Below are 13,045 nucleotides of genomic sequence, written 5' to 3' on the forward strand. Positions count from 1 at the left end.
ACTCATTTACTGTTCCTTAAATGAAAGCATTCAGGACGTCTGTCTTCTATCCTCAAAGGGCAGGAAGTAGTGTGCACTCAGGTGTGTGGCCGGAGGCTATAGAGTCATCAGATAGCAGTAATGACAGGCCGCTGTCAGTCGAACTCAGTATAACAAGGTCTGGGTGCCAGATATGAGTCTGTGTCTAGATGCATCTGATTTTGTAAGAGTTCTGTGAATAATTATAACAACCAGATGTGTCAGGGCTTAGGATACACCTCTTTGATCATGTCTATTCTGTTTGTTCCCATCGGAAGTGCATTATCCGTATAAAAATTTTATAAAGCTGATGAAGCTCTTACACAGCACAGCCTTAGCTTTCATTTGTGCTCCAAATTACATATCCAGATTAACAGCAAAAATGAAGGACACTTTACCAAACTGGGTCTACCTTTTTATACTATAGGCCTATATTACATTTTATACCATTGGTTCGGGGTCAGTAAGATTAATTAATACTTTTATTCAGCAAGGATGCATAAACTTTCACATAGTTGTAATACAACATATAATATATATTTCACAATATTACTGTTTTATAGTAGCGTAAGTAGGCTTACATTACTTATGTAAGCCTAAGTAATGCAGCCTTGGTAAGCAGTCTTCTTTCAAAAACATTAAAAAGCTTACTGACACCTAACTTTTGAACGGTAGCTGCTGAAAGAAAGAAAGAAAGAATGAAAACAGCAGTTCCAGCAGTTCCTTATGTAATCTCCAGGTGTCGCTATAGAGTCGCTGTTATAAATAACTGAAGCCTCTCCAGTGATGATTCGTTTAAATCTCAGAGAGGGAAACCGAAGCGCAACATTACGCTGTGAAGGACTCCGATATCAGATCATCTCCGCCGAGATTCTACAGATCGCCGTCGGCGCCGAGGAATATCTCTTTATTGTTTTCTTCCAAAGCAATCTAAAAAAATCTCTTGCGATCCAGACGTCATTCTCATTTGTCTTGTGACTGAGTGCGAGCAATTATGGTGAGTTCTGCTGTGATTTAAGAGTGTGTTTGCACTTGCTGCAGTGTCTCTATCTATATAAACCGCCACATATAGTCTGTATGCACAGCTTAATGATGCAGAACGCTGATATATATATATATATATATATATATATATATATATATATATATATATATATATATATATATAGAGAGAGAGAGAGAGAGAGAGAGAGAGAGAGAGAGAGAGAATGTGTGTGTATATATATAATCGGAGTGTACAGGTGTCTTTCAGGTTATTACACAGAAAATGTTAAAAGATATATATATATATATATATATATATATATATATATATATATATATACATACACACTTTTAAACAAATGCATGAATCAATTCATGTCATATATCTGCTTAAAATAAACATAATTCTTATATAACAGTATTATTTTTTAAGTCATGGTAGCAAGTTGATATCTTCTCAGAGATTGTATATGCTTACAGATTGGTGCGCTCTTGTTTGAAAAACAATTGCAATGCATTCCTAGCAGGTCAGTTCCATTAGAGTAAGGTCACTAAGAAGTTTTCTCAGCACTTAATAGGTTGCCACAAACCATAAAAAGGCAATCTGCATAGCCGGAGTGCAGGCTTGCCCATTCCTGTCATCTGCCTTGGTGGTCGCGTAGCACTTGGACCCCCATCTCACTCATGCTGCAGTATGCGATGTATTTGCGGGCGACTGTTTTGAAATGTTTGTGTGGGAGCCCTTACTCTAGACTCCAGCTCTGCTTTGATGCCCTGAATTTAGGGACAAAAGGGAACTGAGTAGCGTTCTTCTCTGCTAGGCAGTAACCTTGGAAACCAGGGGCCATAATAGGACCCCTGACCTATGGAGTCACTGCCCATTGTGGGAGTGGCTCTCAAGTGGAGCTGGTCAGAGGGCGTGAAGCTCCTCCACTGGTCTCACATCTCCTTTCAGTTGCAGAATGTACAAACGGGGTGTCTAACAACATAAAACTGCACTTATAGGGTGGCTTTTAGACAAGGCGGTTGGACGGCTGTCAATGAATTGCTTCTTGTGCAATTCACTGAATGTTCTCAGTGCATATACAAACAGAGCAACCTAAAGAAGCCACTGGGTTAGGTATTTATTTTTAGGGGTTTCAGCTGTTCTGATTTAGCAGCAAACATACATGACAGCTGTCAAATGAGACATAGAAGCTCATGTCCAGGCAAAGAATCTGGCACAAACTGTCATACCATCCTTGACCTGCACTACTGAATATGCTCTGCTGTTCTGGGCAAGACATAATAACATTAGCTCAACCAATGGCGTGAATTTGGGGTGAAACTCTTTGTCTTGCATAACAATCTAAGCCAAGAGGAGTGTTTTAAACATGTTTGAAAAGTCTTTTTTATTGTTTGTTTTTTGCGATTCTTCTGGATGACACTAGTGGCGCAGAAATAACACAATTCACTTAATGATTCTGGCTCTATAATGAATATATACATACAGGTATATATATATATATATATTTATTATACAGTATATATTTTTATTCATCCATGGATCAAATTTAGCAGCACAACTGTTTTCAACATTGATATTTATAAGAGATCTTTCTTGAGCATCAAATCAGCAAATTAGAATGATTTCTGAAGAATCATGTAGGGTAGGCAAATTCGCTCTGACTACAATGACACAGTGTCCTTCCTGCCTGTCAACATGTATTTCCATACCTCCACACACCCTGCTCGCGCAGACATCACACGTTATCAGTGCGTTCCATAAGGCTATGCAGAGTTGTAGACACAGTCACAGAGCGCCACAAACAAACAGCAGGTCCCTTTTACAGGTCCTCCTGTACCAAAACAATGAGCTTATTCTGCGTTCACGCCATGTCGTAAGGGGTGTCCAAACTCAGTCCTGGAGAGCCACTGTCCTGCAGAGTTTAGCTCCAACTTGCCTCAACACACCTGCCTAGAAGTTTCTAGTATGCCTAGTGAGACCTTGATTAGCTGGTACAGGTATGGTTTATTGGGGTTGGAACTAAACTTCGCAGGACAATGGCCCTCCAGGAGCAGGATTGGACACCCCTGTCATATGGCAACCTGTGTTCTACCCGGAGCTGGTCATCTCCTCAGACTCGGATTTTTGCATTTCTATGTCAACACTATCAATGGCAAAATGATTCTGTTATGTGCTTTAAGACATGAGGTAATTTAACGCTGTCTCTTTGCAGACTCTGCTGTGCAGCGTTCATGTTTTTTGAAGGTTTTGAGGTGTGGCTTTGGACCCCAAACTTTTGTATAATACTAATTTGGCGTAAGTATTAGGAGAGCATATGTGCAGCAAGGAAGGCATCATTCAGTCAACAGTATCAGAAACTACACCTTGCTGGTCCTGCAGGGCTTTGGCTCACCAGCTAAACCGTTCATTAGCATGCCATCACTTCACCTGTTTATGCTTCTACCCTGTAGCCCTGTTTTTTTTAAATACTTTTTTAATACTTGCTTTGCGTCACTGAAACCTATAAACCTCAGTAGCATTTTGGGAAATAGGCCTAACTAACTAAAAAGTAGCAACAGTTGACAGTAGTTTATCTATTTTCAAAATACTGTAGCTTATCCAGTAACAAACTACTTTTACTAGTGTAGTACAGCAAAACAGCACATCAGTGTTTTGAAATATTGCAATATTTCACAAAAATATTTTGCTATAAAAAGGCCTAAAGTACCACACAGGACTTCTGCACAGAGGTTTGAATTGGTGAATTATTTTTGAATCTCTTACACAAGTCGCTCAAATGAATGTTTAAAAAATATAAAATTCTCTGGATTTCTTCTTACAGTAAAATATTTAGTTAATTCAAAAGGCCTCCTTGTTTTTGTGCCAAAAAGTAGCTTGAATGGAGTTAGCTGGTAGCTACTTTTTGTTTGTAGTCTTTAGTAAGACTTTATGGGTAGCTACCGTTTCAAAGTTGCTTCCCCAACAGGGTATTTCAGGTTGCTTTGTAGATACATTCTGTAGATACCTCCAGCCAAAGGACCTTAGTGAGGACAGTCGGCTTGTAGCATAGCTGAACCCATGGAAAATAAGCTAATCATGGTTGTAATAATCCTGCTGATTTTTCCTTCTCTTCACCTCTGCTTGCTGGCCTGCCCCAGTGGCTCATCTGACACTGCGTAGAAAGTCGGATTACTCAGCTTTCTTTCTCTCAGGACAACATTACACACGCTCACACTTACCACTGAGATTCTCCTTTTGCCTTTAGATCCTTTTATCCCTTAAGAGAAGCGTCTGTCGTTTTAATTAAAGATTTGTGGCTTTGGAGAACAAATAGAAGCTCTGATCCTGCAACATATTAACGTTACATCTGATGCAAAATGATGAGGACGTCATTAAAATGTACTCAATTTTAGTAATGTATCCTGCTTGACCAAAAGTCATCTGGACTATGTTCACCTTCAAGCACACACTGTAGCTTTGTGCTGATTCTTTTGATATCATACTAAACAAACCAAGTGCTGATTGTGTTGTGCTCTTGCAAAATGGTTCCACAACAATCTTTTGGTTTCACTGACAGTGCTAAACATTTCATTGGCACTATCATGTCTATCCAGCGATCTACAGCTTAGAAAAATGGTCAGTTTCACCTTCACTGCCATTGTAAACCTTTTTTGCTTAGAGGTTTTGTTAAAGTTTGATGGCAAAAAGAACAGTGTAAAATAGTCTTGACAGCCAATGTTTATATCAGGTTTCAGTTAAGAACATTTGTATGTGGGGTCTATTGTGTATTGAGAAAGAAGAATGCAGTAGTAGTTTTTTGTGGCTGTTGGATTAACATAATTGTGTTGGCTAATAGTGATCTAGGTTGCTAAAACAAAGGATCAGTTTTATTTGTAATAAGAATTTGATTTGGCTTAATTTTGCTACCTATATAACAATTAATTAAAAAATACAACAAGGCCTGTCACGATTATTGATTTATCAGTAGTCTGACAGTGGTTGTTAGCTATTAAGCCTAACTAATTATGTCAATCTAAACACGATTATTTTAGATAAACGCAATAATTTTCAATTTCAATCATATTTTCCCATCCAAATAAGGAAAATGTATGCGCTTAAATGCCATCGAATGCATGATATATTGTGTCTTTTTTGGTGTAGGGTGAAGTATTTATAAATATATCAAATATATTAAATAAATAATTTTTTAGGTTGTAAATTTTATTTGTGTGCAAATCATTTAATCCCAGGTTACACCAGGCGGACTTTTAACTGCAATTAGCGTACTGCATGTTGTTATGGATGAAATTTCTGTACTAATGAGGAAGTAAATTATAATTTGTGTGACCCTTAGTTAATATGGTTTCATTTCCTCCTCATCAAATGTCATGCAAATCATAAACGACAGAAACCATGTCAGGGTAATATCGATTACAGCACTTTGTTTCCATCACTCAAATATTTTTCATAGCATTAAACCGGTTGTAATTCAAAACCTGGAAATCAGTTTGCCATTTTTCTCTGAAGGTATGTTGGGCTGAGGAGTCAAACTCCTGTACTTATTGTTTCTTTTTATAGCTGTCTAATGGCGGCTCTAGAAATGTTGTGTAGGCTAGTTTTTCTGAACATGCATCTAGCATAGACAAAGTATAGTGTTTGTTTGGGTTTGGAGTCTGTTTGTTTTTCCACTTGTTTGTAGATCTCTCGCAATTTAAAATGACTCATATTTGCTGATGAAAGAGGTGCTATGACTTTTCTTAGCAGTTAAGCTAGCTTTTCATAGCTATTCAAGGTTACATTTCTTCTAAGGAACACAAAATGTTGGTTTTATGATGGGCTGAGGTTGAGGAAACAGGTCTGGCTCAGTTGTCTCTCATCAGGAGTCAGAAAATTAACTGAGAGCAGGCTTAGGCTTGTCTACCTTACCACACTACACATCCTCAGCCTCCCTCTTCTCTCTTTATTCTTTTTCAATCGGTACACCTCCTCTTCTGTCATCTCGGGAAGGCCTTCTCCTGCCAGCCCCGCCAATGGTTGAATTTATGGAATCTTCTAGACTGACGAGCCTGGAGAGGAGAGCATATGCAACACTGTATTTAAGAAACATGACTGGGGCACAGTAGCGTTTACTCATTATAAAGACTGCTTCGTCCTTCGGTAGCTATTTATTTTTCGGTTTGATCTCTCTGCCAGCCTGCCAGTGAAATAACCCTCATGTAAACATGGCCTTTCCAAAAATCTCCCTCCCAGAAAGAACATGTTTGTCTAGTTGATCCTAGGCCAAGAGTGACGTACTGTGCTTTGGTTAAAGTGTATCATAAAAGTCAGCTGAGGCGTTCTAGAGTGAGATTTCCCTTTTCTGACACCTGTAACAAATTCCCTCATGAGATCGACTTATAATGCATCAACCAATGCCAAATAGTTTTTCATGTGAATAATTAAAAACATACACACACGCACACACACACATTCTCGATTCAAATTTCGATACCACAACTAAAACTACTGGCCTAACTAATATAAATTTAAAGGGTTAGTTCGCCCATTTAAGACATGAAGTTGTATGCAATCCTTACCAGCACTATAGTGCATTCACACTGACCCACTCTGCTGTCACCTCCCTGGTCAGAGTTCTGGCCGCTGGAAGTTTTTCAATAAAGTACTCCCGGTTATCTTCCGGGGCCACAAAACTGTGCGTTTTTACATGAAAAAATTATTTGCGTTTCAAAGCTTTATTAATTTACCACACAAAAAACAAGCCGGTCAAAATTCATACCTCAGTTTTAATCGGCACTATTTTCTATCCATTTCTATCAATCCGCGCTGCTGTCAACGTCAACAGTGCGCACGTTCGGATCAGCTGTTCCATAGTGTTTACACAATCGATTGACAACGACATAAAAAGTATTAAATTAACATTGGTGCGAACTTGTAAATTCCCAGGCTGTGACCACAAGGATGTGCCGGGATCAAAGTTCAGATTCCATCGTTTTCCTGTTTCGAATATAACTATGAGACAGCTTTGGCTGGTTGCCATCGGCTACTCTGCGGGAGCTAAAATATCCAGAATAAAGGATTATCGTGTGTGTAGTGCTCACTTCAGCGAAGACGCTTACATCCCCAACCAAGGAGGAAAAGGAAAATTAAAGAGTTTTGCTGTACCAGTACCACGGGTAAGCTCTATTTACTAACTTTATGATCCCATGTCTAAACTGTACGGTAAACAAGCTGATGTTTAGATTCCATTATAAAACACGTGAAAAGATGTCTAATATAAAAACAGTATATAGGGATATTGGTACAATTTGCTGAGAAAACTATGTGATTGAACACACACAATTGAGGTTTTGTGTTGCAATCAATAACATTTGATTTGATCTTGTATACTCCGGTTCACAAAGGTATCCCTTTGTCGTTGTGCTAAAATTACTTTCATCCTCTGATCCGTCTGACATTGTGCTAAAATTGGTTTCATCATCAGATGTTTCGCAGTCAGACATGTTGTCAGCGAGTCGCGCTATCAACAGCTGATCGGAACGTGTGCACTGTTGACGTTGACAGCAGCGCGGATTGATAGAAATGGATAGAAAATAGTGCCGATTAAAACTGAGGTATGAATTTTGACCGGCGTGTTTTTTGTGTGGTAAATTAATCAAGCTTTGAAACGCAAATCATTTTTTCACGTAAAAACGCACAGTTTTGTGGCCCCGGAAAATAACCGGGATTACTTTATTGAAAAACTTCCAGCGGCCAGAACTCTGACCAGGGAGGTGACTACAGAGTGGGTCAGTGTGTATGCACTGTAGTGCTGGTAAGGATTGCATACAACTTCATGTCTTAAATGGGCGAACTAACCCTTTAAAAGACAACTAGAAAAGACAAGTAAACAGTCAGTAATAAAATAAGAACAAATAATCAAATTACAAGCTAAAACCTAAAGTAAATACAATATAAAAAAGATACAAATGAAATAAACAGTGCTTTTCAGGTAGGTCTAACAGTAGTTTTTAGGTAAAGTCATTTAATAAAGTAAGCAAATGTAAAATAACACTGTCTTCACTGTATAAATGTGATATAAAAGAGTGTTTTTCTTTGTCCTTTGTTGTTTGATTAACATTAAAAACATAGACAGCAGCAATATTAGGCTGCTGTCACTTTAAGAGCAAATGCACAGATCTAATACACTGATACTGATATAGATGCGTGTTTTCAACTGTTTACATTCACATTTACATTCAAACAAGACATGTTTACTAGGATACTCACTATTTTTTACTATTTTGTGTGAATTTGTCCACGTGAAAAAGAGCTCAGTTTATTATTAGTATTAGTATTCGCTAAATATTAATATATTAATACATAACAGGTACTGATACAGAACTATATATAAATTCAAATTAATGGGTCTCTATCAGTCACGTGGATACCACAAGAAACTGATTAATTTGCTCCACTACATTCTCATGTAGAACAAGCCCCCCATTTTATTCAAGTGTCTCCCACCATCATGATGTAATTTGATGCTGTGGAGAGCTTTCCAAGGCTGTCTGCCAATTCTTTAGACGCATTGCAAGATGACAATACAATGTGTTTCCCACTGGTCACCAGGTTTTGCAGTGATCCTCAGAACTTCTCCATCACGAAAAACATTCAATTTTTTGGTCTAAAGCACTTTCTGTATTCTAGTTGGTTCCGCATTAGCAGCATTCAATATCGCTGTCCATGGCACAAGTAGTGTCCTTCACATTTGTCACAGAACAAGGAGAACAGGTTCTTCCACACCGGCACCATAGAAAGGCGCGCTTTCTTTACAAAAGGGAGAGAGGGGTGATCCGTGTAGCGGTGGCAGGAGAGAGTAACCAGAGACATTCCCAGGGGTTTTCCTGGCGTTCTCTGGCAGCAGGTCCGTGGGAGGGAAGGAAGAGATGTTTAACTGCTGATGGGTAATTTGGAGCTCTTCTCAACGGCATTAGGAGGAAATCAAATGTATGTGCGTTGACTGGAAGAAAAGAGAGCTACGGCAGCAAGTTTTCCTCAGGTGAACATCTTGTTTTGCATTTGATTTTATGTAGCCGTAGGTCATTGTAAAAAAAAAAAACAAAAAAAAGCTTCTCTCTAGTGTTTGTACCATCATCAAATAAGAACCGGAAAGGATGTTTGTCTCCAAAAACTGCCTCGCTGTGACATTCAACTCTCTCTGCCTCATAGACGGCTCTCTGCATCATAAAAGATCCTCTCGGCATATACAAACCTATTGTGGTTCGCTTGATTAACTTCCATTCTGTTTACTGTCAAGAAAGTTGTGATGTGAGACTCTTTGTAGCCTTTGGGAAGCTTATTTGCAATTGAAATGCAATTCACCAATTTCTTTAATATTGACATCAAATGAAAAAACAGGATTTGCATTGTTGTTTTTTGCCAGTACAAGTTACATCCTCATTCCCTGCAGTAATTCTAAAAACTATTGCGCAAGGGTGGCATTGTTCAGATCCATGCTTTGTGTTTAGAGACCACTGACAGGGTTTAAATCTTCAATCTGGCAGTCTATGGGGCAAGACAATGGAATAAATGCTACAATTTGCACTGCTTGGAAGCAATACTTAATTAAACATCATGTTAACATCATAATTCGCTAATTAATAGTCTAACTTTCACAAGATGCATGGAAGGCTACCAAAAAATATACAAATTACATTGGTCCCATAGAACTGTCTAGTTCATCTGCCTAGAACTGTCCCATCACTAAAAAACAATTTGGACAAAATCACATTTTCATACGAGTAATTTGTATAATCGAGAAAAAAAAAGCTCCTTATTTTTTATTTTAAATGTTTGTAATGCCTCGCCCCATAAACTTTCATTGTATGTTCATTACTGTAAATCAGACTCAGATTTGTAACTAGAGACCAATAATTGTTTTACATAATAATAAAGATAATATGGATATGATGTATTAATATTAAAACTTGATAATGGTTGATAAGATTTTTTAAATGTTTTTGAAAGAATTTATTTGATAAAAAAACTGTAATATTTTGAAATATTATTACAATTTAAAATAACTGATTTCTAAATCTTGCTTTTATATACTGCGGGACGAGTTGAAATCATAGGTTGAAATGAATGTATTTTAAACCCATAAGGAATTTCTCCCATCTAGCGGTGAAATTGTATTTTGCATTCAAACGAATTGTGCTCTCCAGCGACTCGCTTTTTCAAATGCGTGTTGCATCTACGGTAGCTGTTATGTACCAAAAAGCTATGACAGGATGTCTTCTAATAGCACTTCGTCGAGTTTTCCTTCGGGTGAACAGGTTTGTTATTTCAAACAAACTGCAACTCAAACAACTGTTACAGTATGAATAATAACAGTGCAATGCAGCCTTTTAATCTCGCCGGGGCAGTGACAAGCGCCTCTCACTGCTCTGCTCTTCGTTTCTGCTGCTTTCAGTTACATGACGCTGGCTCTGAACGAAAACGCGTTGTGGAAACGCGTTGGCTTAGTACTTTTTGACCTTCTTTGCTGTTATAGTTTTTCAAGATGGCGGAACTACATGGAAGCCTCCCATAGATAAAAACACTAGATGTCACCTTGGGGTTCTAAGCATGCGTCAAAACTGCCGCCATCTTGGAACAGGGGTCTTGTCATAGGAAGTATCTAGGTAACGCTGAATTCATGGATGATCCTGGACTTTTGTGCTGTGTATGGATGTTCACACGAACGAAATCTAAAAACCAGACAGCAAGGGATTACATTTCACAAGATTGTGAAATTTGGTAAAAAAAAAAAAAAAATATTTCTCTCTACTCTATAATAAATAGATATCTGACCGTTGGAATGAACCAAAACAACTAGAAAATCGCATTCATGACGACTTATGGTGATTTTATTTCCGTTAGACCTTTTCCTACATCGAGACAGATGAGTGGTTCCCCTGTTTCAAGATGGCGGCTCTATTGACGCATTCGTTCCAATGAACTGCCGTAGCCAAGGCGACATCTAGTGTTTATATCTATGGAAGCCTCCGTGGTCCTACCCATCACTATATAAAGATAATAAATTCTTCGTTTTCGGGGATAAGTCAGATAATTGGCAGAGGTATTTGTACACCATTAAGGACATATTTATGAATAAAAATATTAATTTTAGATAATAAAATACCTAAAAAAAAACTACACATTGTCCCTTTAAAAATAATCCAAGATGATGTCATGACCTTGAGCGAAACAAGAAACTGATTGTACAGTAGGGGTGTCGAAATTAATCGTTTCTATGATGCATCGCGATGCAGACGAGGACGATTCGGTATCGGTTCAGTAATAGACCATAACCGGTTATACTGACGCTTTTCTGACGTCATTTGTCGCGTGTGTGCTTTGTCGCGGTAGCATACAATGGCAGAGGAGGCGAGACGCGAGTGCGAGTAATTAAAAATGCTCCGAATACTTTAAAAGCCTACATCTATTCTGGGCACATTTCGGCTCTAATGAACAACCTGGTAACGTTAAGCACGACCTGGAGAAGACACGCGCTGTGCGCGCTCATGTCACGCACACATAGAGCTGATTTAAGTATCCGAACCCGATGGTCAAATTACAATTATTCTGTGTTGTTACCGGTTGTTACGCGTGATTATAAATGGATGATCGTTACCTTCAACAGCGGGCTCGGCGACGGTTGATGCGCGCATCTCTATGGTAACATTATACACTGATGAATGTGCGCTGCTTTTAAATGAACATTTATTTAAAACAAAATTGATTTGACACAATTTAATTTACTAAATGGCATGAACAGGCTTTACTCCCTTGAAACTTAAACTGGAATGTCACTGTTTCTGTCAGTGCGACTTCCCGAACAGGCGAACGCGCGCGCGCGCACACACATCACTTTTGGAGTAAAAATTTAAATTGCAGATGTAGTGCACCGCGATATCGAATTGAACTGAATCGATGACATGATAATCGTAATCGAACTGAACCGTGAGACCAGTGTAGGTTCACACCCCTATTGTAAAGTGAAACTCTGACATAGTAAAAAATACATAAAGTGTTCATTCAAGAAATCCAATGCAGTTTTGTCAGTCAATTCAGTCTTAAACCAGATGGAGGTGTCATTTAATATAATCAGAAATGTTTTTTCAAAAGCTTTACCTCACTACTGTGGTATCTCAACATCCCAGTCAGCCATAAAACCCATATTAATTATTACCTCCACAGAAATGTGCGGAATGTCCATTTTTTACCCACTTATCTAACTTACTTCTCGTAAAGAATGTACCATTTGGCTCTGGGAGCATGAATCCCACTAAAAAGGGTCAAATAGAAAGAAAGAGAGCAGGGGTGGCTCACATGAACTCAATGAGAAAAGTAAACAGAAAAAGAGCTGGTTAAACAATAGAACCTGGTGCCCCTCCTCACCACTGACCTATCACGGCATTACACTGCCTGGACTGTAGAACTAGTTGTTCATTTTGAGATGTTATTTGGTACCTGTAAAGATGTAGGCTGATTTCAGAAGCATATCATTATTGTTATGCTTACTAGGCCTACATGGATGTGCAGGCACAACTTGAATTTAATACATATTTTGTCTAATTTAATTATTTGACTGTTAATACGAGTACAGTATTTTATCATGTTATTTTGCCTAAAAAAAGTGTAGAAAATGCCAAGCAATACCAAAAAATAAATAAAATGGACAAAATATAAGAGTGATTTCCAGTCCTGGAAAACTCACGGATAATAATAATATCTTAAGAAAAGTTCTGTACTAAATATTTCTAGTGATTCTCGGTTATAAAACATGAAAATATTCTGAAACATTTCATAAAATGCTCTTTGTTTGTGATCTTTATAACATTAAAATCCGTATTCAGTAATCACAAACTACTAGAAAAGTCATGGAAGTTTATTGGTGAAAAAGTGTGGCAGCAACCAACCGTGACCTACATTGGATTAATTTTAATGTGATTGCAAGCAGGGACATTTTGCATTTATTAGTCCAATTAATTACACAAGCTGGATTGCTATAATATATTTGCAGATACTTCTTTT

At 38.0% G+C, this 13,045-nt stretch overlaps 1 protein-coding gene across 2 annotated transcripts in view; it reads left to right on the top strand.

Annotated features, from left to right (window-relative positions):
- Positions 1–815: 815 nt before the first annotated feature.
- Positions 816–13,045, top strand: part of n4bp3 (NEDD4 binding protein 3) — a 30,737-nt gene continuing 18,507 nt past the window's right edge. The window contains exon 1 of one of the 2 annotated variants that reach the window (XM_077247630.1): positions 816–1,015. The gene's annotated coding sequence lies outside the window, so the exon portion shown is untranslated. Of the gene's footprint in view, positions 1,016–8,774; positions 9,027–13,045 lie in introns of those variants that run through there. The other variant, XM_077247629.1, reaches the window with a different exon arrangement.

This window comes from Siphateles boraxobius, unplaced genomic scaffold (assembly GCF_051911475.1).
Source record: "Siphateles boraxobius isolate OS27281-9 unplaced genomic scaffold, OSU_SipBor_1 3, whole genome shotgun sequence".
Taxonomy (NCBI): Eukaryota; Metazoa; Chordata; class Actinopteri; order Cypriniformes; family Leuciscidae; genus Siphateles; species Siphateles boraxobius.